Source organism: Panthera pardus, unplaced genomic scaffold (genome assembly GCF_024362965.1).
Source record: "Panthera pardus isolate Hobbes unplaced genomic scaffold, ASM2436296v1 HiC_scaffold_2, whole genome shotgun sequence".
NCBI classification, from domain to species: Eukaryota; Metazoa; Chordata; class Mammalia; order Carnivora; family Felidae; genus Panthera; species Panthera pardus.
Genome location: NW_026526765.1, coordinates 101,427,410 through 101,450,012, shown reverse-complemented (window position 1 = coordinate 101,450,012; position 22,603 = coordinate 101,427,410). Strand labels below are relative to the sequence as shown.

The 22,603-nt window shown below is 38.6% G+C and overlaps 1 protein-coding gene across 1 annotated transcript in view; it reads left to right on the top strand.

Moving 5' to 3' along the window:
• Window positions 1-387: 387 nt before the first annotated feature.
• Window positions 388-22,603, top strand: part of TNPO1 (transportin 1) — a 96,707-nt gene continuing 74,491 nt past the window's right edge. Inside the window, exon 1 of the mRNA XM_053907274.1 lies at window positions 388-514. The gene's annotated coding sequence lies outside the window, so the exon portion shown is untranslated. The remainder of the gene's footprint in view (window positions 515-22,603) is intronic.

Sequence of the window (22,603 nt, the reverse complement as noted above, 5' to 3'; positions counted from 1 at the left end):
TTAAACTGTCTACTATTAAAGAATATAATGAGAATTCTCACATCTTTCAGAAGTGTAAGGTGGGAACATTACTCAGAAACATTCTGTTTTTTAAGATCACCTGTATCTAAAAGATTATTTTACTTCTTTTACTGTGTTTCTATATGCTCACCAACAATGGCCTATTAAAATATTTAACAATTTTTGGACTTTCAAACTTGTAATTTTTATTCAATCACCGGTCCTCCTTCTCAAACATCTGTTCTTTCATATGTATTAACATCTATTAATAGTATCTTTTATTGCCTTCTAACTATCTGCCAGGCACTCTGCTAATGAGCTCTTAATATACTTTATCTTATTTAATCCTGTTTAAGACAAGGAAGTGAAGCTCAGAAAGACTGAATTGGAAGCATTCAGAAGTGGTGAAGCCAGTATCCGCATACAAGCCCTGTGCCTCCCAGTTTCATGCTTGTTTGACAATGCTACATCTGACAGAGTGAGCATCTTTTCCTGCCGAGGGGAAAGCTTATAGGTAGGTTCCTCAATGTATTTTGTAATTTCTACCATTCTTTGATTTTTATCCTCACCAATTTGTTCACCTAAAAAAAGAATTAATGCAGAAAATTTAAATATAAGGTATCTGTAGTAGGGTTGGGGGTTAAAATCTAAGGCATTTACTGTGTTTAATTTAAGTGTACGTCCTTAAAAAATATGGACAAAGTTTTACTACATGAGCTTTGCTGCTTTGTATTCGGGTCTAAAGAGAAAACACTGCTGGGTAGCTGCTATTTCATGTGCACACTGTGCAAAGGATTAACAGGTAACAGGAAAAGTAAAATAAGCCATGTTAATAAGCCCTTCTTAATGGTAAGAAGATTTACTGTTTAAAACATGTATTTTTAATCTAACCTAGAACGTAGAGACAAAAAGGCTATACGTGCAAGCAGCTCTTCATTCAATACAGAGCTATTCATACTAAATTTTAATGCACTTTCATTTAAGTTTCATAAAAGTGTGGATATTTAATTTTCTTAGTCTCAATTTCACAACATTTGATGATCAGTATTTTTTTATTTCAAAAGATTTTGGTCAATAAATCCTCTTACATACACTAAATAATACTTCACCTTTTAAAATTAATTTCATTTACTTCCAAGGTATTATTCAGGTGAATTCCTGACTAATTGCTTTGTCAGTAGTTCTTTGCATCTGTCATTATTTGCTAAACCTTTACATTTAAAAAGTATTCCTGTTGTTTTTCCTTAGCAAAGTAAATTGCAGAAACCACACATCCCCTGATTTGCAAGGATCAAGGCTCCCTTGATGTCCCAAAAAAGTCCCATGATGGGATTTTTCAAATGCAGAAATAAGCTCTTTTTGTTATTTGGATAAATATATGTATTCTGGGTAAATTTTCCTGCAGATACACTAAACTACATTTCGGAAGGTTTACATTAAGTTGTTTTCTTAGTAATATACTCCTATCTGGAGGCCTCTTTTGGTGCGTGCTCCTGTATCCAACTGCTATCAAATTAACATTAGAAAATGTTGGAATCCTAATTATGAGTGTCTTAGTTATGTAAAATATTTTTGCTTCGTATGTTCCATTTCCTAATGATAAAAAATAGTCCTTCTAGATTCAAAATTTAAGTGAAATAAATTGTTTTGTAAAATGACTTGTTGCAAATGAAAACTATTAGCAAGTTTGTTACTTGCTTTATCAATGTAAATCAAATAAGCTTTATCAATGTAAATAAAAAAAACTTTCTAGTATTGGTACTATAATTTTACCTCCAATAAGCCTGGAAGGCAACAACTGCTACACATTTTCAAAACATAATATATACAGCACTTACAAACAGGACAGTAAAAACTGCTGGCATTTTACACACGTTGATCTTATGAGGAAGGATATTATCAGCAGCATCATCACCATGGGTTATAATGATCATCTAGGTATGCAAATTTAAAATAATAATACATAGGAAATTTATATATAAGAATAATGTGGGGAAAGGAACTGTTATTTATCAGTTCATTACCATTATTATAATTGAGTATAAAAACATCTATGTCTCCCATTTTGGATTACGCTCTGTTTAGAAAACAGAAGGCATTTTAATTTCTCATGATGGCTGCTTACAAAGAGGAGGGCTTCTTATTTCTAAAAGGAAGACACTGGTTTTAACATACACCTGGACATGTAAAACTTAATTTTATAAATCCTTTAATTTTGCATAGAAAGCAGTTGACATGCTAGATACAGCATACCTCAAAAGTCAATCATGCAACATTCGCAGGCAGCCCTCTGCCCATATCCATCTACTGAAGTCGTTCCTGTTTTTTACCAGCAACGTTGGAACTGTATTATTGGGGGATATGCGGCATGTTCCGTGTTAAATAGGCTCCCGGGGCAGGGCTGTCACTTTGGAGATTATCCGGAAGTATGGAAGTTCGTCTGGGGTAGGGTCGTCACGCTTAGGAGGCCCTGGACAGCCCCTAAGCGTCCACACTTGCAGGGCCATTTTTGGTCGAGGCCTCACGGCGCAGAGCAGCCGGCTGCAGCGCGGCTTGAGCCACCGCTGGCGCGCGCCGCCGACCGCAGGTCAGCGGACCTAGCAGGCCCAGGCCGCGGTTTTCCCCGCCGCGCCGCCGTTGCCTAGGCGACCGCCGCCGAACGTTCCCGCGGCGGGCCCCGCCCCCCGGCCAATCGGACCAGCGCTCGTCCGAGCCCAGATTCTCTTTGTTCCGCAGCCATTTCAGGCCCCGGACGGGAGGCAGCGCCGCTTCGGCAGAGGGCCCGAGCGCCGGAGGCCTCTGGGATGGTGTGGGACCGGGTAGGTGGCGTGAGGGTGCGCGGCCCCTGACTGGAGGGCGGGAGCGGAGGCAGGCTGTTCCGAAGCTGCCTGAGGGGCCGCGGGGAGAGGCGCCCGACCCGCCGCCCTCTCGGCCGTTTGGAGCCCGGCGGCGGCGGCGGCGGCGCGGTTCTAAGCCCAACAGCTGTCCGGCGGGACGCCGGCGGCGGTCGGGCAGCGCCTCCTCAGGTGTCCGAGGTCGGCCTGGGGGCCAGTAAGAGCGGCGAGGAGGGGAGCGTCTTCTCGCCGGGGAGCTGTTATACCGCGGCGTTTGAGGGCCTTGGCGCCGCAGTCGCTGCGCCAGGACGGCTGCTTCTGCCGGTTCTCGGCGCTTTGGGGCATTGCCTGCCTCTGCCCCGGATGGCCCGTCTTTGTCCCCCGCCCGTTCCCCTTTGCCCGGGTGTCCCAGGCCCGCACACGCCTTCCTCTCCACACTCAGCTCGGGCGGATCGCTTTCTCTGGGCGGTTCTTGCCCCTTGTGGCCTCTTGGCCTCACGACATATTTACATAACTTTAATGTTAGTAACTGCACGGGCTTTGCGTGGGCTTGTGTTTTTTTCACTTCCACCCTTTTGTACTTCTCCCACGAGAACACGCGACAGGGAACAGCTGCCGAGGAGCAGACCAGCTACCGCAATTAGGAAAAGGCTTTCTTCCTTTAAAAATGATCGCCTATTTGTCTGCTGATGTAAAAACCAGCTGGATGTGGCAAGGACTGCTTGCTACCTAAATCTAAGTCCGTTTTCTTAATCACTAATTAGTTTGGTCCATCAACAGATTTGGATGTAGAAATTTAAACTTGGCGGGATTCACAAATTGGTTTTGACAGTTGTTTTAAGAAGCTTCATAACAATCCTACCTTGAAACAGTGATGACTTCATTGATGAGTTTATAAATGGTAATTTTTTTAGCCTAAGAAAAGATGTCTATAAAAAAACAAGTTGTATTGTCTCATCGGTATTTGGAAATATAAGGTTGTAAAATGGCTATCCTTGAAAGGCTTATTTTCATTTAGGGTAACAAAAGTTCCTTTTAGATTTTAACTTTCCCTTTTGTATCAAAGCTTTCATACTAGAATGGCAAGTAAGTTCCACTTACTGAAGCAGGGAAGTATTCAGTCTTGGGGGAGAAACGATTTTGTTTTCCACTTGTACCCTGCCCTGCACACCTTTCTTCTTGAACAATGACTCCACCAACTTGAAAACTTGCAGCCGCAAAAGGGGAATGTTAGTTTGAAGGTGCAGATTTCTCTTTTACTCCCCAGCATATGCATTCATAAATGCCTAACAGTTTACCAGTCCAGTTTTTACGTCACCTGAGTTAATGTTAGCCTAATGAACTACTAGTGCTCCATTTTGTTTTTCCTAAAAGGGCCCCCACCTGGGTCACCCTTGAGGTTACATTTTTGTCCCAGGCATTCAGGGAATTATTAAATTCTTCCCACAGAAATACCTATAAAAATGTTTTAAAGTAATCAAGCTTATTACCAAAATATGTTATGAGCAGGGTAAGATTTTGGAAAAAAATACACATGATTCTCGTTGTAAATATTTCCATTATCAACACTTGATACTGTATTCATTGTTTTTATGACTAGTTTTTCTTTTTTATATAACGTTAAATCCATCACATGAGTTCAAGTTTTCTAAATATTGTAAATGAACTTCACTGAAATGTAAATGTACTGTATTTAGAAGAATTGCTTGCTTTTATCCATGTTGGAATCTGCAAATACTGTTTTTAAAAGAAATTTGACTAATAAAGGAAGGCAAAACAAGTAACAAGTCATGAAATAAATTTATCAAATGTAAACCGCAGAGAGGAACACAGCAGTAAGTGGGAGTTACGTTTATTGCCTGGAGTATAAATTGTGACTTTTTTCCTGGAGTTGATACTTGAATTTATACTGGTGCCAAAAAGGTCTTTCTCCCAGAAAAACAATTTGGTCTACCAGCAAACGGGTGAGAAAGCTGAAAGAGTGAAAGTGATTGATTAACTGATGATTGTTTTCAAAAACAGTGGAGAATAATGCCATCTTCAAAAATCGGGATCAGAGACAAAAAATTCCCCAAATGTTGGGAGTCTTTCTTAATTGGTCCCGTTCAGCCAGTGTCGCGGCGGATATCTAGTGAGTGTTGGCAGGTGAAGGGAGTCTCCTGGGTTGCAGGGTGAACTTTATGATGGAGGACAGGTATAGTGGTAACTGTATACATTTGTAGTTCTATGGTTGGGTGTTGGTGTAGGAGAGTTTCTAGAAGCCTCTGTTCATTTGGTTGCCTCAGGACCGCCTTACTAGAATTCTTTGAAGTACTGAAAGTGGGTGTAATAACTAAGAATGGTTAAATGAGTCTCAGTGATTAAATGAGATATTGGAACAGGAAATAGGGATGCAGATTTGTCTTGGAATTTTCTGGAGTGGATAGAACCCATACAGGAATGGTAGCTACATCTTGTTCCTAAATGGCACCTGATGGCAGAGCAAATAGTTGAACTCAGAACTAAAAGAATGCCTAGAGCTAAAACAAAGCTGCTAACTGAAGGACCACAAGATTGGAGTTGACATTTGCCTTTTTAATAGTTAAAATTTAAAAGCAAAGCAAATCTTCAAATGTAGCGGTTAGGAACAGGAGCTCTAGAGCCAGACTTCTTGGATTCAAATGTTGGCACCTTCTGAAATCATGTGTGGACTTGGGCAAGTTACTTCATTTCACTGTGCCTCAGTTTTTTCATCTCATAATGCCGTGAGGATTAACTGAATTAATTTGGTAAACTCTTAGAACGGGGCCTGATGTGGTAAACACTCCATAAATAATAACTGCTATTATCATCATGATCATTGATATTTTAGAAAATAACCCATCAAATTATAATCACTAATATCTAGACTTTGAGATAATTACTGTAAACCCATTGATATATTTCCTTTCAATATTTTTTCTCAGTTTATTTGATTTTTACATAGTTGAGACTTTACTATATGAATAGCTTTTTTTTTTAATTTTTTTTTTTAATGTTTATTTATTTTTGAGACAGAGCATGAACAGGGGAGGGTCAGAGAGAGAGGGAGACACAGAATCTGAAACAGGCTCCAGGCTCTGAGCCGTCAGCACAGAGCCCGACGCGGGGCTCAGACTCACAGAGTGTGAGATCGTGACCTAAGCTGAAGTCGGACGCTTAACCGACTGAGCCACCCAGGCGCCCCATGAATAGCTTTTCATTCTGCTTTTTCACTTAGCAACATTAGCATTTTTTCCTGTTAATTTGTTAGCACTTAAAATTTTTTTTTTATTTAAAATTTTCTTTTTATAAGTTTATTTATTTATTTTGAGATAGGAGTGCACATGAGCGTTGGAGGGACAGAGGAGGAGAGAGAGAATCCTAAGCTGGCTCCTCACTGTCAGTACAGAGTCCGACACGGGGCTCAAACTCATGACCATGAGATCATGACCTGAGCCAAAATCAAGAGCTGAACACACTCAGCCAATTGAGCCACCTAGGTGCCCCTGTGAGCATTTTTTAAAAATGACCTCATAATGTGATTTTCTCATAATTAAACAATGTCCTAGTGGACAGTTAGCAAGTTTCTAATTTTTTTTTTTTTGGCAGTCTAAGAAATGTTACAATGAACATCCTTGTACATCAGACAGCTTCTGTGTTTTAGCTTATTTCATTAAGATAGATTCTCCAAAGGGAAAATACTAGGTTGGAGTATATGAATATCCAAAGCTCCCATATTGTTTTTACTTAAGAAAATTTAATAATGGACTTAAAACTGAGGAGCACAGCATTTATTGCCCTTATTGCTTGAGATGGGAAGGAAGAGGGAGTGAAATAACATTTTTTCCATATACTATACCAGGCATTATTTGTAGGTATTTATCATAGTTTTTTACTTTTATATACATGCTGCTCGGTATCATAGTTCTTTGTTACACTTGGGAGTTACCTGTAGATAAGCAAGTACTTTGCCCATGGACTCAGAATGTTCAAGGCTGAATCTGAATCTAGATCTACCTGATTGCAAAGCTCAGATCCTTTAATTGTAAAATTTCATGTAATATACATATTCAGAATCTTATGAATATGTACACATTGAATAAATACAGAACCTTGTGATGAATCTTATTATTCACTATAACTTAGTGGATCTACACATTATGAAGATAGTAAACTTGAGCTGGAGGTAATGAATGGGTAAATTACAAAGTTAAACCAGAGAGGCCTTAACTATCTGCATATATTTTACAAAAGGAAAAAATATCCTTACCTGAAAGAAATGTAATGAGGTGTACCTGAATGGTTTCTAAAATGAATGCAAAAAGTATTTGTGGTGAAACACTCTTTGTAATGACCTCAACACAGGGGAAGAAAAAACAAATCCATCAAATTTGGTCTGTATAAAAAGTGACAATGGCCTGGGTGACTCCGTCGGTTGAGCGTCTGACTTTGGCTCAGGTCATAATCTCACGGCTTCTGAGTTTGAGCCTCATGTTGGGCTCTGGGCTAACAGCTCAGAGCCTGGAGCCTACTTCACATTCTGTGTCTCCCTCTCTCTCTCTCTCTCTCTGTCTCTGCCCTGCTCACACACACTTTCTCTCTCAAATAAAACATGAAAAAAAAAAAAAAGTGACAATGGCCTATTAAACCAAATTGAAAAATAAACTTAGTAAAACCCCTACCAAACTAAAGTCTTAGTAGAGAAATAACAAAAAAAATAGCAATAATAAAAGATACTCCAGTTAAGGAGAATAAGACTACAAGCTGTAGGGAATTAATTATATGCTGAAAAGTGAAGGGAAAAAGTTAACTGCATTTTATAGTTGACCGTGAAGGACTCTGAAGCCTTTAATAAAATAATATTCAGCAGAGCCTCTTAATCCTCAGGTATAGAAGTGGCTGTCATAGATAAAATGGTCCATCCCAGAAAGGCCAAGTTTCCATTGCTTTTGTCTTTACTAAGGAAGGGATTAGAGCAGAGAAATACTTCACCAAATCGTGACCGTACTCAATAAATAAACGATTAGGAATAGGTGGTATCCACCAAAACTATAAAGAAACACTTAGAAAATTGATCACTGTGCTGTCATTAAAAATAGTATTTTTGAAAAATAATGACATAAAAGTAAAAATAGTTACTTTTAGCTGGAGCATAGGAAAACAGGAAAATGATGAGAAAGATGGCAAATTATGAAGGATTGATTTTGTGTGCCATTTATTCATTTACTAAATTTTTTAGTGCTGGGACTGTCCCTTGTCATTTAGGGATTTACATAGTACTTGAGAGAGAGATGTGAAGAAAAAAGTGTAACAAAGTGTAGTTACAGCTTTACAGTACAAATCTGTGGCCGTATCTAGCAGGGCTAGTAATAGAGTTCATGCAGGGAATAGGAGCAGCGCTTCAGACACTGTCAGCAACGATAAGGACCTACCGTGTTCTTGAAACTGCAAGCAGTTCAGGGGCCCTAAAAGATACAGAGCAGGAGCCCTTGAACTTTTTCTGTAAAGGACTAGACAGTAAATATTTTCTGCTCTGTGGGCCAAACCACCTCAAACGTAGTGCAAAAACAGTCATAGTATGGAAACTAATGGGTTTGACCAGTAAGACTGGTGGGCCTTAAATGTCTCTAGTAGATAGTAGAGGGATTTGAGGAAGAGATAACCTACTGGGCCTAGCATGAGCCATAGGAAGATTTGAAACAAGGAATTTGTAACATTTGTGTGAATCATTAAGAGCGGAATGAATTAGAAAAAGTTTCTTTCTAAGCACTATAAACCATTAAGAAAAGAGAAGAAGGGGCACCTGGGTGGCTCAGTTGGTTGAGCGTCCGACTTTGGCTCAGGTCATGATCTCGTGATTTGTGAATTCGAACCCGGTGTTGGGTTCTGTGCTGACAGCACGGAACCTGCTTCGGATTCTGTGTCTCCCTCTCTCTCTGCCCCTCCCCCAGTCACTCTCTCTGTCCCTCTCAAAAATAAACAAACATTAAAAAAAAAAAAGAGAAGACAACTCCGTTTCTTAACAGCCAAATTCACAAAAGAGGGGCGCCTGGGTGGCTCAGTCTTGGTTAAGCGTCCAACTTCAGCTCAGGTCATGATCTCGCGGTTTGTGAGTTCGAGCCCCGCATCAGGCTCTGTTCTGACAGCTCAGAGCCTGGAGCCTGCTTCGGATTCTGTGTCTCCCTCTGTCTCTCCTCCCTCGCTCATGATCTCTCTCTCTCTCAAAAATGAATACACATTAAAAAGATTTTTTTTTTTATTTTCACAAAAGAGAATCTCAATACAGCTAATGCTCTGCCCCACCAGTAGAGAAGTGCAAAGTAAAACGGCGATATTTTGTTTGCCGTCATACTGGCAAAAGTGAAAAAGTTTTGCTAGTGTGTAGTGACAAGGTTGTAATGGAAACTCCTACGTTGAGTAAGTCAGTAGAGCCATTTTAATTTTAAAGCAAAAACATTTTGACACAGCAATTTCCATTTCTTAGAGAAGCATGGGAATGAGTGTATCAGGGGTCCTGTGTGTTCGAGAATGTCGGTAGCCACAGAACCTCCAGACTTCCAGCCCACCTTTAATTGCCTGCACTCCAGTTCATAAAAGGGTCTATATATGTCTTTTTAAAAAACAAAACAAAACAAAACACTAAAAATCCCTCCTAACTCTTTATACCCTTCTACTGTGCCCACTGGAATTTACAGTCCTTCATCTGCAGAGTCCGGTCTCAACCTGTTCTTAAACATTTCCTTCACTTCTTGCTCTTCTGGAAAGCTGACTTTTTGCACTGTGCAGTTGTGGGTGTTGTTTTCTATAGCCCTTCTAATCAGTGTTTCTAGAGGTGGGAAAGATGTCTGCCATGCAACTCCTTGCTGCTTTCAGACTCTTCTCCCTTCCTCCTCCTCCCTAAAAATCCTCAGATTATATAATCCATTACCCCTCATGGTGGTTATTAACTGTTGATAGTATAATTGCTATCCGTGACCTCCAGATCATTCCTCTTCATTCTTCAATTATTTTAGCTCCAGGTTCATTGCCCCTCTCTTCAGTACTGCCTCAGTCTTTATATTGAAATTGAAAAAAATGTACATAACTGATCTTTCCAATATCCTGGCCTCTCATTCCTAGACCTTTCCTCCAGTGCTCGTCTATACTATCTCAGTCACTCACTCCCGTAGTGACACCCTTCTGCCTTGTCAGTAACTGCAGTCCTTACGTAGTTACAATTTTATGTGTTCTATTTTGTGACCCCACTTTCTGTTTTTGTAGCTCACTCCTTCTGGTTAATATCTCAGCCCCAACCATTTTTTGACCCCAGCGTAATCTCCATTGTATCGATCCTGTTATTGTTTCCCTGCCACTCGTGCTCTTGATATTTTCACTCCCCTTCTTAACCCGGCTGAAATTTCATGGTTAATCTTTTTTAATTTTTTTTTTTTTAATTTAGTTTTGAGAGAGTGAGCGCATGCACGTGAGCAGGGGAGGGGCAGAGAGAGAGGAAGACAAAAGAGAGAGCCTGATGCAGGACTCAAACTCACAGAACTGTAAGATCATGACCTGAGCCGAAGTCAGACGTTCAACCAACTGAGCCACCCAGGCACCCACAGTTTATCATTTTAATCACTCCTTTGGATCCACTTCCTTGCTCTTTGCTTGTTTGGTAGAAACACAGGCCTACGTAAAACCAATTCTCTGCTTTGTACCTGCCATTATGCAACTTAGTATAGCTGGAAGAAAACACACAACGATACCTGACCACTTTACTCAAGGGGACCCTTGATGCTGCCTGTTGGTTGCACTGTTTTCTTAGTCTGTTCACTCTCCTATTCCCGTATGACTATTTCATATCTTCTCTTTTTTCAAACCTTCGAATCTCTTTTCCCATCCTCACTTTTAGCTCATACGTGACCTTGCTTCCTGCTTTGCTAACAAAATAGAAGCAATCAGAAAACTTACACAGACTTCCAGCACCCTGTGTACCTACCAACATCTGTGTCAGTACATGCTGTCTTCCTGCTTATTACTTAGGTTAACTGTTCATGTTCTTGTGTCTGCTTTTGTACTAGATCCCATCCTTGCCCATGTGCTCAAGGACATTAATTCAGCTTCTCTCCTTCCACATCATGTTTTTCCTTTACTGAATTATGTCTATCAGCAAACAGACATGCTATTATTTCTCCCAGTATTTAAAAACAAAAATCTTGATCCACTCCTCACCACCTGTTTCCCCATTTTTGGGGTTTCCTTTGCAGCATTATTCCTTGAAAGAGTTGTCCGTACTTGGTAATGCCAAATTCTTCCCTTTTGTATACTACACCAAACCCACTCCGATCAGGCTTTTGCCTGCCCCATTCCTGCTGAACGGCTCATGTTCTCCAGTAACTTCCATGTTATCAAATGCCGTATGCCATTGATTCTGTTCATCTTACTTGGTCTATCAGCAGCATTTGACAGGGCTGTTTGTTCCCTTATCCTTGAAACACTTTCTTCTTTGCTTTCCAGTATACCACACACCCCCTGCTTATCTTCTACCTCCTTCCTGGCCCCTTGTAATTCTCCTTTCAGACCTCGTTTGTTGAAGAACCCGGGGCTCAGTCCTTGCTTTTTGTTGTCTTGTTTTTCCTATCACTTCATTAGTAATTTTACTCAGTCTCATGGCTTTAAATACCATGTAAATGCCAGCAACAACCAAACTAATTCTAGTCTCCTGTGTACAGCTGCCTCTTCAACATCTCTACCTAAATGTCTAATGATATACATCAAACTCAGCATTTCCAAACTAAACTCCTAAACATCTCCCCAGTACCTACTCTACACATAGGCTTGCCCCATTTCTATCTGTCAGTAGCCACTCCTCCTCCCAGTAGCTCAGGCTGAAATCTTCGAGTTATCCAGGACTTTGCTTTTTCTGTGACTCTTCACATCCATAGTTTCAGGACAACCTGTTTTTTCTATATCATCAAAATATATCCAGAATTTTACAGTGCCTCGTCCTCTCCACTACTATCACCTTGATGCAAGCTACTACTGTCATAAATACTGTTTAAATAGGTTACTCAGGTGTCCCCATTCTACCTTAGTCCTTCCCGGTAGTCTTTTCTTAATACAGTAGCGAGAGCTAGTCTTTTGCAAATTAAGACAGTCCCAGTCACTTCCTTATTCAGAGCACTGCAGTGGCTCTTCTTTTGATTCAGAGAAAATCTAGTCCTTACAGTAGCCCACAAAACTTTTTATAATCTGCCCAAACCACTCCCCTTTGTCCCTTACCTTCTTGACCTTATTTCCTATTACCAGTTTCCCTCTTTGCACACTGGTCTCCTTGCTCTATCAAAAACATATCAGTCATGTTCCTACTTTGGGACTTTTGCTTTAGCTACTGGTTCAGCTATCTGGAATCTGCTTTTCCCAAATATCTACTTGGCTCACTGGCTTTACTGTCTGGTCTTTGCTCAGATGTTACCTCCTTTGAACACCTTCTTTTTCTTCTTCTTCTTCTTTTTTTTTTTTTTTAAATTTTTGAGAGAGAGAACGAGCATGAGCAGGGGAGGGGCAGAGAGAGAGAGAGGGATAGTGAGAGAACACCGAGCAGGCTCTGTGCTGTTAGCATGGAGCCAGATGTGGGGTTCGAACTCAGATTATGACCTGAGTTGAAACCAAGAGTCAGACACTTAACCAACAGAATCCCCCAGACACCGTTTTTAATATGGTATCCTACCTTCTCCCACCCCTGCCCCTTATCCTGGATTCTTTTATTTTTTGCAAAGCTCATACTACCTTTTACACTGCTATATCAGGGGTCGGCAAGTTAGAGCCCCACTACCCTCTGGCTTGTTTTTGTACAGCCTGTGAGCTAAGAGCAGTTTTTACATTTTAAAGTGTTGTAAAACAAACATAAAGAATCTACAACAGACATGTGCTCTGCAAAACGTAGAATATTTACTATCAGGCCCTTTGCAGGCAAAGTTTAATGGTATATTCTGTTTATTTTCTTTCTCTTCCCATGCAATTGTAAGCTCCAAGAGGGCAAAGGTCTTTGTTTTGTTTATTGCTGTATTTACAGCAGCTAGAACAGTGCCTAGAATACAGTAGGCATTCAGTAAATATCAGTTAAATGAATGAATTGTTTGTAGTGGTACAAAATTATAAATAGGTTATTCAAGAACTCATACTGCAATTAGTAATGAAGTAGAGTTATATATAATGAGTAGGAAAGCAAAGGCATATTTTAAAAGAATTTTTTAAATTAATTATTTATTTAAGTAATCTCTGTACCCAAAGCAGGGATCATATGCTCTACCAACAGCCAACCAGGCACCCCTGAGTTTTATAAAACAGAAAACATTACTTCTATAAAAACATACGTATTTAGATGCACAAAATAACCGCTCTATAAGCTTATGCATCAGGTGAATATTAGAATACCTCTGGGGAGGAGATCAAGGTTAGGAGAGATACTTGAAGGGAGCTAGAATTTCATTCATATTGTTTCCTTTTTTTGTATACAGTGAGAAGCAGTGACATGTCTATTTTTCATTTAAAGATTTTTTTTTTTTTTTTTTTGGAGAGAAAGGGAAAAAGAAAGAAATAGGTACTAACTAAACCAGTAAGAGGAAATAGTAATGCAGTGGAAAGGGAAGAAAATGTTGCCTTTCTTAAATACTGTATTTTGCCAACAATCTGAATTAGAAGGAATGAGCATTATGAATACTGAGGAAAACATGCAAAAGTAAAGACTCTTGGGTAGGGATAAGCATAACATCAGGGAACTGCCAGAAAATCAACATGGAACATAGTGAAAAAGGATCAGAGACTACTAGGAGATTAGTTCAGAGAGAGGCAGGAGCCCAGATTAGTTACAACTATGCAGTTGTGGTAAGGATATGGAGGTTTTATTTTAAGTGTGATGAGAAACCATTGGAAAGTTTTGATGGTCAGAAGATGTGATTTAATTGCAGCTTTAACATGGTCATTTTTGCTGCTTTGTCTCAGAGAATGGGCAGTAAGGGAACAAAACAGAAAGGTAGGGAAACCTATTGTAGTAGACCATTCTCTTGTAGAACATGGTGGTTCCCAGACTAGGGACGTGAGAAGTGGTCAGACTCAGAGTGTATTTTAGAATATATTCTGATAGCCCTGGCTGATGATTTGGATGTGGGATGTAAAGGAAATCAAGGATGGTCTCTTAGTATTTTGGCCTAAACAACTGGATGAACACTTACTATAGGCAAGTGGAGGAGAACTAGGTTTGAGCAGGATGAGGAAAAGAATCAAGAGTTGTGTTTTAGCCAGTGAAGTTTAAGATGCCCATTTCACAAACAAATGAGTATGTCTTATAAAATATTGGATGTTTGAGTCTGGAGTTCAGAGTGCTATTTAATGGCACAGACTGGATGAGGTTATGTATAGGTAGAGAAAAGAAAGGGATATTTAGGGGTAGGAGAGCCAGCAAAGGAGACTGACAGAGAGTAGCCAGTGATACAAGAAGAAAACCTGGGAGATGTGAGACTGGGAAGGGAAAGAGTGGTTGCCTGTGTTCAGCACTGTGGAGGGATTGTGATAAGGCCAATAAATTGTTGGGTTTGGCAAAAAGGAAATCTCCGTCTCATTGGAGTGGAGTAAAGATGGGGAGATGGTGACTGTACACAACTTTCAAGATGTTTCTGTGAATGGAAGGAAGTGGATCAATGGAGTAGTAGTGGAGGATGAATGGAGTCAAAGCTGCTTTTTTAAGACCTTATTTTAAAATAATTTTAAACTTGGAAAGTTGTGAGAATAATTTAGACAGTTCCCATGTACATACAGCTTACCTGGATTGACCGGTTGTTTACATTTTGCCACATGCTTTCCTCCCACTCCTACACACACATACACAATTTTTTTTGATCATTTCAGAGTAGGCTTTACACATCTTGCACTTTTACCCCTTAAGTACTTTGATTTGTGGGTCTTAAGAGCTGGGATATTCTCTTCTAAAACCACATAATAGTTATCAAATTCTGGAAATTTAGGGTTTTTACAGTCTATATTACAGTTTTGTTGCTTGTCCCTATAAAATTCTTTATAACATTTTTTCCTCCAGTACAGGATCCAGCCCGTGGTTTTATGTTACATATAATTGTCTTTTTTAAACAGAGTTTTGGGTTTGTTTTTTTTTTTAATGGAACTTGACCGTTTTATCCTCTTAACTACCCCTTGGTTAATTATTCTTTCTATGACTAATAAGTGGCAAGACAGGAGCTCAAAGTCAAGCAGAGGAACGCCAGGGTTTGCACTCTTAAGCTCTGTCTTAAAATGCCTCTCAAGTGATGCACAGAAAAATGTGAAATTCCCTGTTTGAAGTGGACAAATAAGTTAAAGATACAGATCAGAGGCAATGATCCTTATATTGAAAGAGTGATTGTAACTTTCTAGATCTGGATTATACTGTTTTAATGGTGGATCAAAGTTTAATATATCACCCCGATGAGCATTAGGACAGAGAGAAAAGCAAGAAAAGTGAAGATATTTAAACTTTGTATATGAAAGTTATCAGACTTTGGTATAAATTATATGTTTTCAGAGTTCTTGGTGCTAATTGTTCAGAAAGGTAAAATAAAATGCTTGGATTAATTATTTTGTGATAGAGTTCAGTTGGCACTGTCTGGTTATAAACAGTTATGATCTGTGTTTTAGAAAGAGTTTGTCTAAGCTCATAAAATGCTACCTGTCAACCTTTATTAGAAAATATTATGAGACGTAATTTAGGGAAAGAGCATTAAACAGTGAATCATTGAAACCACAGGTGCTCCAGAACAGGAACTAGAATGCTCCATTGGCTTTTTAGTTGAATAATGCTTTTACATAGTTTCTGTTACAGTTTTAAGGAGATAATGGGTAAAAACTTGTGTGGGATAGAAACCCAAGTTATGGTGAAAATTTTTCTTTGGCATTTTCAATTAAAGATTGTTCTTACTATTGAATGTGATTTCTGTAAGAAGTGACCTAAGCCTGACATGGGAACCCAAGTATTTGCTGAAAGAATCAAATGACATGTAACTTAGTAATCCCACAACTACATTTGAACAGTTGAGTTCAGTACAAGTTTCCCTGAAGGCTTGGAGAATTTCAGTAGCAAGTATAAAGGAAAGAAGAAAGTCTGGCTTTTGTATGTGGAATATGACCAGACTGATTGTTTATAATCAACTAAATGTTTCCCTTCTAGAAGCTGAAAGGACCACAGTCTTTAGTTGCTTTATAGGTGAGGAAATGAACGAAATGAGTAGAAGTGATTTGTACAGGGTCGTCCAGCCAGCTCTTCTTTCTGCAGAGAAGAACTGAGACAAACATGTCAGATCTCTACCACTCCTTTTTTTTCCTGATATTATTTTGGCTCTTCATGGCACAGAAGAGTTACAAGACCCATGGTCAGGGGCACCTAGGTGGCTCAGTCAGTTAAGCGTCTGACTTCAGCTGAGGTCATGATCTCACAGTTTGTGGGTTCAAGCCCTGCATCGGGCTCTGTGCTGACAGCTTAAAGCCTGGAGCCTGCTTTGGATTTTGTGTCTCCCTCTCTCTTTACCCCTTTCCTGTTCATGTTCTGTCTCTCTCAAAAATAAATTTTAAAAACGTTAAACAAACAAACAAAAACCATGGTCAGAGACAGTTTGTCCCCAAACACTGGAGTTAACAGTGGTTTTTTGTTAGCTCCAGAAAGGCTTTGGCTGTGATTCAAGTGTCTATCGCCCATCCTTCTCCTGACCTGACACTTTATCCTTCCATAGGTCAAGGATGAAATAGTGGAGAAACTGTAAAGGTTAGGAGGTTTTTCTGGACTCTTACTTCAGCGTAAATAGTAAGCTCAGATTCAAGAGTGTGGTATAGTCGTTTAAGGTCTGAGGTAGGAATTTGATGGGGAAGCTTAAAAGCCAGTAGAGAAATAAAATGCTGAAGCATAAAAAGGAAAAGACTGTAATAAAAATCCTAGCTTTACTTGCCCCTTACATCCTAGTGGGCTAGAGGCTTTTGTGTTGGTGTCAGTATTTGCTGATCAGGGACACAGGAGGCAATTTTTATTTATAAAACAGATTTGGTACAGTCATACTCCAATGAGATTCTAGTAGAGTTTCATTTGCTCAGCAGGCAGGACAAAATTGTGATCTCAGGTAAAAGTATCATTTTCTGAATTGTGGAAATACAAACTCCTGGCCATCTCAAATGTTTTGGGTCATGTTCCTCAAATGCCCCACCACACATTGAATTATTGAACTTAATAACATAAAGAAACCTTAGGAATTTTGTTTTTGTAGTTTCCAGCTATAAAACCCTGCATATATCAGTGGTTAGTAAATGTTGGTTTATTGATTTCATTTCTGGAGTTCCTTTCTTCTAGAATATGCATACTATTCCTGTAAGAATACATAATGAAGAGTTGACTGGAGATTGTGTATTTTATTAACTGTAAATAATAATATGGATTATTTGCTGTATGAAATTTTTTTAATTGTAATATCATTTCATGTGACTTAAAGATTTGGTTTCTGTGTACCTAACCCTACTCCAAGGAAATTATGTAGGAAAAGGTTTTTTTATAATAAATAAATAATTTTTTTTTAAGAATCACTTTGGTGTAGGGGTGCCTGGGTGGGTCAGTCAGTTAAGCGCTTAGTCTGACTCTTGATTTATGAATTCATTTTAATGTTTATTTATTTATTTTGAGAGAGGACATGCACATAGGAAAGGGGGAGAGAAAGAGAATCCCAAGAAGGCTCCACGCTGTCAGCCCAGAACCAGACACTCAGCTCAATCTCACAGACTGAGGTAATGACCTGAGCCAAAATCAAGAGTCAAATGTTTAACTGACTGAGCCACCCAGGCATCCCATGAATTATTTTCTTAAAGAGTAAAATAGTATATGACACAAATGATTGAATAGCAAAGTAAAAAGTACTAGAACTCTAACCTTTATCAGTTTAGTATATGCTCAGTGACAAATTTATTTGTACAATGTACTTATTTCCGCAGTTAGAATTTTCTTTTTTTTTAATTAAAAAAATTTTTTTTTAACGTTTATTTATTTTTCAGAGAGACTGAGACAGAATGCGAGTGGGTTAGGGGCAGAGAGAGAGGGAGACTCAGAATCCAAAGCAGACTCCAGATACTGAGCTGTCAGCACAGAGCCTGACGCCGGGCTCAAACTCACAAGCTGTGAGATCATGACCTGAGCCGAAGTCGGACGCTCAACCGAGTCAGTCACCCAGGAGCCCCTGCAATTGGAATTTTCCTATCATACATTAGTAAATTTTGCTTGTAATATTTGTAGTTATGATTAGTGAGGGAATCTATAGAACTTACTGCCACAGAATTTTTAAGAATCATTGTAGAATTATAGACCCTCTTTTCTGAGCTATATTTTAATTTGCTTTTGGCTTTTACATTTTCATGAGATTTTTTTCCTTCTAGTTCAGTATAAGGTTTAATCAAGCTATTCATTGATTTTTTTTTTTAAGTGGTATTTCTGGAATTATGTGCCAGTGTTTTGAAAAATTATGAAGTTGATGAGAGGTGATTGGAATTTTTTTTAAGGAGTTTCTAGGTCCAATGTGGGGCTTGAACTCACAACCCTGAGATCAAGTGTTGCATTCTCTACAGAGTAAGCCAGCCAGGCACCCTGAAACTTTTTTTATATTAAGCAAAATTTTGGTATTCTTGTTTTAAATTTTGTAGTAGTCTTACTTTTCTGTATATATTTTCTTAGTATTTAAACAGTTAAAAAAGTCCTAATATTAATTTATCATAACATAAAAAATTTTCCACACATATAAGATATTTAAACTGTAATCAAATTAATTACAAATGTAGAAATCATAATAATTTCCATTATCTAGGTTAAAGTAAAATTTCCATTTTTTCTCTGAAACTAGGTGTCTGGGGTTATAAAACATCTTTGTTGGTATAATTCTTTTGCTTTGCAGAAGTTGAGTTTTTTTCCATTGATAATAAAGATTTTTTTCTTAATTTCCAATATCCTCTTTATATCATTGTGTCTACTCATTTTAAAGGCATAATCTGGGGGAAAGTTCTGCAAGTACATAAATTGTCTGTAACTAAAATTTAACCCTTTAAGTGCCACAACCTTTAAGCATTTTCACATAAAACTTTCTAAATTATATTTCACACGTTTTTGCCTTTTTAACAAGTAAAAAAGGTATAATTTAAGCTCTTCGATGATTCTTTTTTTATTATGAATAGCAAGCACTGTATCATAATATGGTAACATTCCCTGGGATCTTTTGCCCTGTCCTATTTATGACTTCCAACACTTACACTTTTGGAGATCATTATTATTTATTTTCATTTTAAAGGTAATTTAACCACAGTAGTGAAATTTTTTTGAATAGAAAGGAAAAAAGGCTTATAATCTTAACCCTCTAATCTGCTGCTAGCTTTTCATTGTTTCCTTCTGGTCTTTTTCATTTAACAATTCTGACTTTATCTTATACATATGTTTTACTTATTTGTTATTGTTCTCTACATACAACTTTTGATTAGTTTCTTTACTTCCTAACCATAAACATTTTCCATGTCATTACAGAAATTAACTTCTTTTTTTAATGTTTATTTATTTTTGAAAGGGAGAGTGTGAGCAGGGGAGGGGCTGAGAGAGAGAGGGACAGAGGTTCCGAAGCAGTGCTCTGTGCTGACAGCAGTGAGCCTGATGTGAGGCACGAATTCACTAATCGCGAGATCGTGACCTGAGCTATATAGTTGGATGCTCGACTGACTTGAGCCACCCAGGTACCCCCTGGGATTACTTCTAATTCAACAATAAATATATGGGTAAACATTCAACTGTTCGGTTATTATGCAGTTATTAAAAAGATGACTGGGGCACCTGGGTGACTCAGTCAGTTGAGCGTCCAACTTCAGCTCAGGTCATCATCTTGCTGTTAGGGAGTTCGAGCCACATATCAGGGTCACTGCTGTCAGCACCGCTTTGGATCCTCTGTCCCCCTCTTTCTCTGCCCCTCCCTTGCTCACACATGCTCTCTTTCTCAAACATAAATAAACATTAAAAAATAAAAGAATCCCAGGATTAAATCTTTGGGAAACACTTTTTTTCCTTTATTTAAGATTCTTAGGATATAGTCTAAGAAGTATAATCATGAGGTCAAAGGTTATTAAAATGCACATGGCTCTTGATACAGGTTGCTGAGTTGATTTCCAATAGGTTATATTAGTTTACCTTCAATCTGTTGGAGGTGATTCATATCTTCAGCACCATAGGGTGTTATTGTTATAAAATTATCTTTGTTAATTAGTCTAAAATTTTTACTTCATTACATTTATTGATTATTAATAAGATTCAGTATTTTCCAGGGTTTGTTTATTACATTTTGTGAATTTTCTTTCATGTATTATCTGTTTCTTCTAAAACAGTTTTCCAGATAAATAATTAATATATTACTGTCTTGTTGCATCATCTCACTTTGTATTTCTCTAACATGGGAGGAGCTCCCTTTATATTTGCTCATATAAGACATGTGTTTATCTTCCATACTTGTAAATAGTGGTGCCTCTGGAAATGTTTAAGAGATATTGTAAGTTCTTTGACATGTGGACTGTCTTAGTCTTGGGAAGCCAGTGTTACCTGAAAGCTAACATCATAGTGAGGGTAAATTGCCACTATTCCTACATCTCTCACAGGTAGAAATATGAATGAAACAAATATGAAGCATTTTTTCCCTTGATGACAGCAGAAGCAGTGATTGCCATTGTTCAGAACCAAAATAGTATAATTTGGAATAGGCAAATTATAGGCAAGGGAAGGGTAGAAGTAGATGAATAAGGAATTCTGTGTCTGGAAAGAGGATGTACACCTGAACTGGCAGCTGGCTTTATTGGTTTTCTCTGTTTTCCTACTCAGTTTATTCTCCACCCATTTTGATATATTCATTATACTCAGTATCTCCCAGAGACTTCATGTCAGCTCTCAAATTTACTCTCGTTGTTCAATCTAAGGAAATTGATTTCCACGATAGTCATCAGCTTCACTATACCAACCCTACAGTTCCTAGAGAACTCCTTAAAAAGTTCAGTTCCTTCCACTTAAATACATTTTGGGAATAGTTTGTTATAATATAACATTTAATATATAATCATGTGATTATATCTGTAATATTTAATATTTCTATTATAATTAAGCTCTTTTGGTTCCAAGGAAGAGAAACTCATTCGGATTGTCTTAAGAGAAAGGGAAAGGTTTATTTTAAGTCATTTGTGGAAGTCGAAAACCATCAGAAAACACGACAGCTCCCAGGAGCAGTTACTTCTCACTCTGGTGGACCATGCAATCTTGCTCAGTGCGTCCCTCCTCCTCTGTGTGCTGTCCATTCTCCTTTCTGCTCACTTAGAATTTCTGCCCCTTTATAATTTTGTCTTGGCATATGGAATCTAATGATGGCCACATCACTGACATTTTAGCTTCTTTGAGCACTGGTAAATGATCCTAGTGCTTTCTGTTCATATTTCTGAGAAAGGAAATCCACTTGATTGAGCTCACCTTTTTATGCCAGGATTCATCATATGGAAGGTCACGTACCCAATCTTGGTTTAATCAGTTGCATTTAGGAAATGCAAAGTGTCAACCTTGCCATTAGACCCAACACTTAGGCTTGGCCATGGACTATCCAGTTCCCTTTAGAGAAAGCGTTTGAGTTTACTGGTAGATACCTATCAGAAAATCAGTGTAGTATGCAAAAATGAAGGAGGAAAAGAACTTCATAATATAGAACTGAATGTTCTGTGTTTTTATTTATTTTATACTTTTTTTTTTTTTTTTGAGAAAGAGGGAGCAAGTGAATGAGGGGCAGAGAGAGAATCTTATGTGAGAGAGATAGTGGGAGAGAAGCAGGGCTCACCCAAAGTGAGTCTCAAGCTCACCCTATGTGGGACTCAGACTCACGATCTCTGAGATCCTGACTCACGCCAAAGTCAGATGCTTAATGACTGAGCCACCCAGGTGCCCCTGTAACTATGTTTTTAAAAGTTGAAGTTAGGGGCGCCTGGGTGGCTCAGTCGGTTAAGCATCTGAATTCATCTCAGGTCATGATCTCATGGTCCGTGAGTTCGAGCCCCGTGTCAGGCTCTGTGCTGACAGCTCAGAGCCTGGAGCCTGTTTCAGATTCTGTGTCTCCCTCTTTCTCTCTCCTCCCCCACTCATGCTCTGTCTCTCTCTTCTCAAAAATAAATAAACGTTAAAAAAATTTTTTGTTGAAGTTAAATATTTTCCCTTAATTGAGCTGTAATGTTTCTAGGTCTTGATTTCCCCATTTTTGTAAATAAAAGGATTGGATATAATGTTTGCATTCTGAAAATGTTATGATTGCTATTCCCTAAGGACAGTTAAAGTTGATGAATTCCAATTTCATGGGATGAGGGGGATAGATGGTGATTAGGACATGATACTCAGTTGGCCAATAACTCAGTGTCTCTGTTTGCAAGAGGACAATAAGCTTTTTAACACAAGATTCACTTTTAAGGGTATATTCTTATAAACCAAACACTTTCTTAGTATGTATAGTAGATTAGCATTATTCTTTGTGTGTCCAGTATGATCTCAGATTCCCTTAGCTTCGCACATTTCATTCTAGATTTCTATATTCATTAATTTGTTTATGTCTCAATCTTGGTTGAGTCTCGCTATCACAGTAAGAGAAAAACAGACTTGAACACACAATATGTGCGACTGTTTTTTGTGCTAAATTGTTAGTCATATAGTACTATTTGTCATACAACATTTC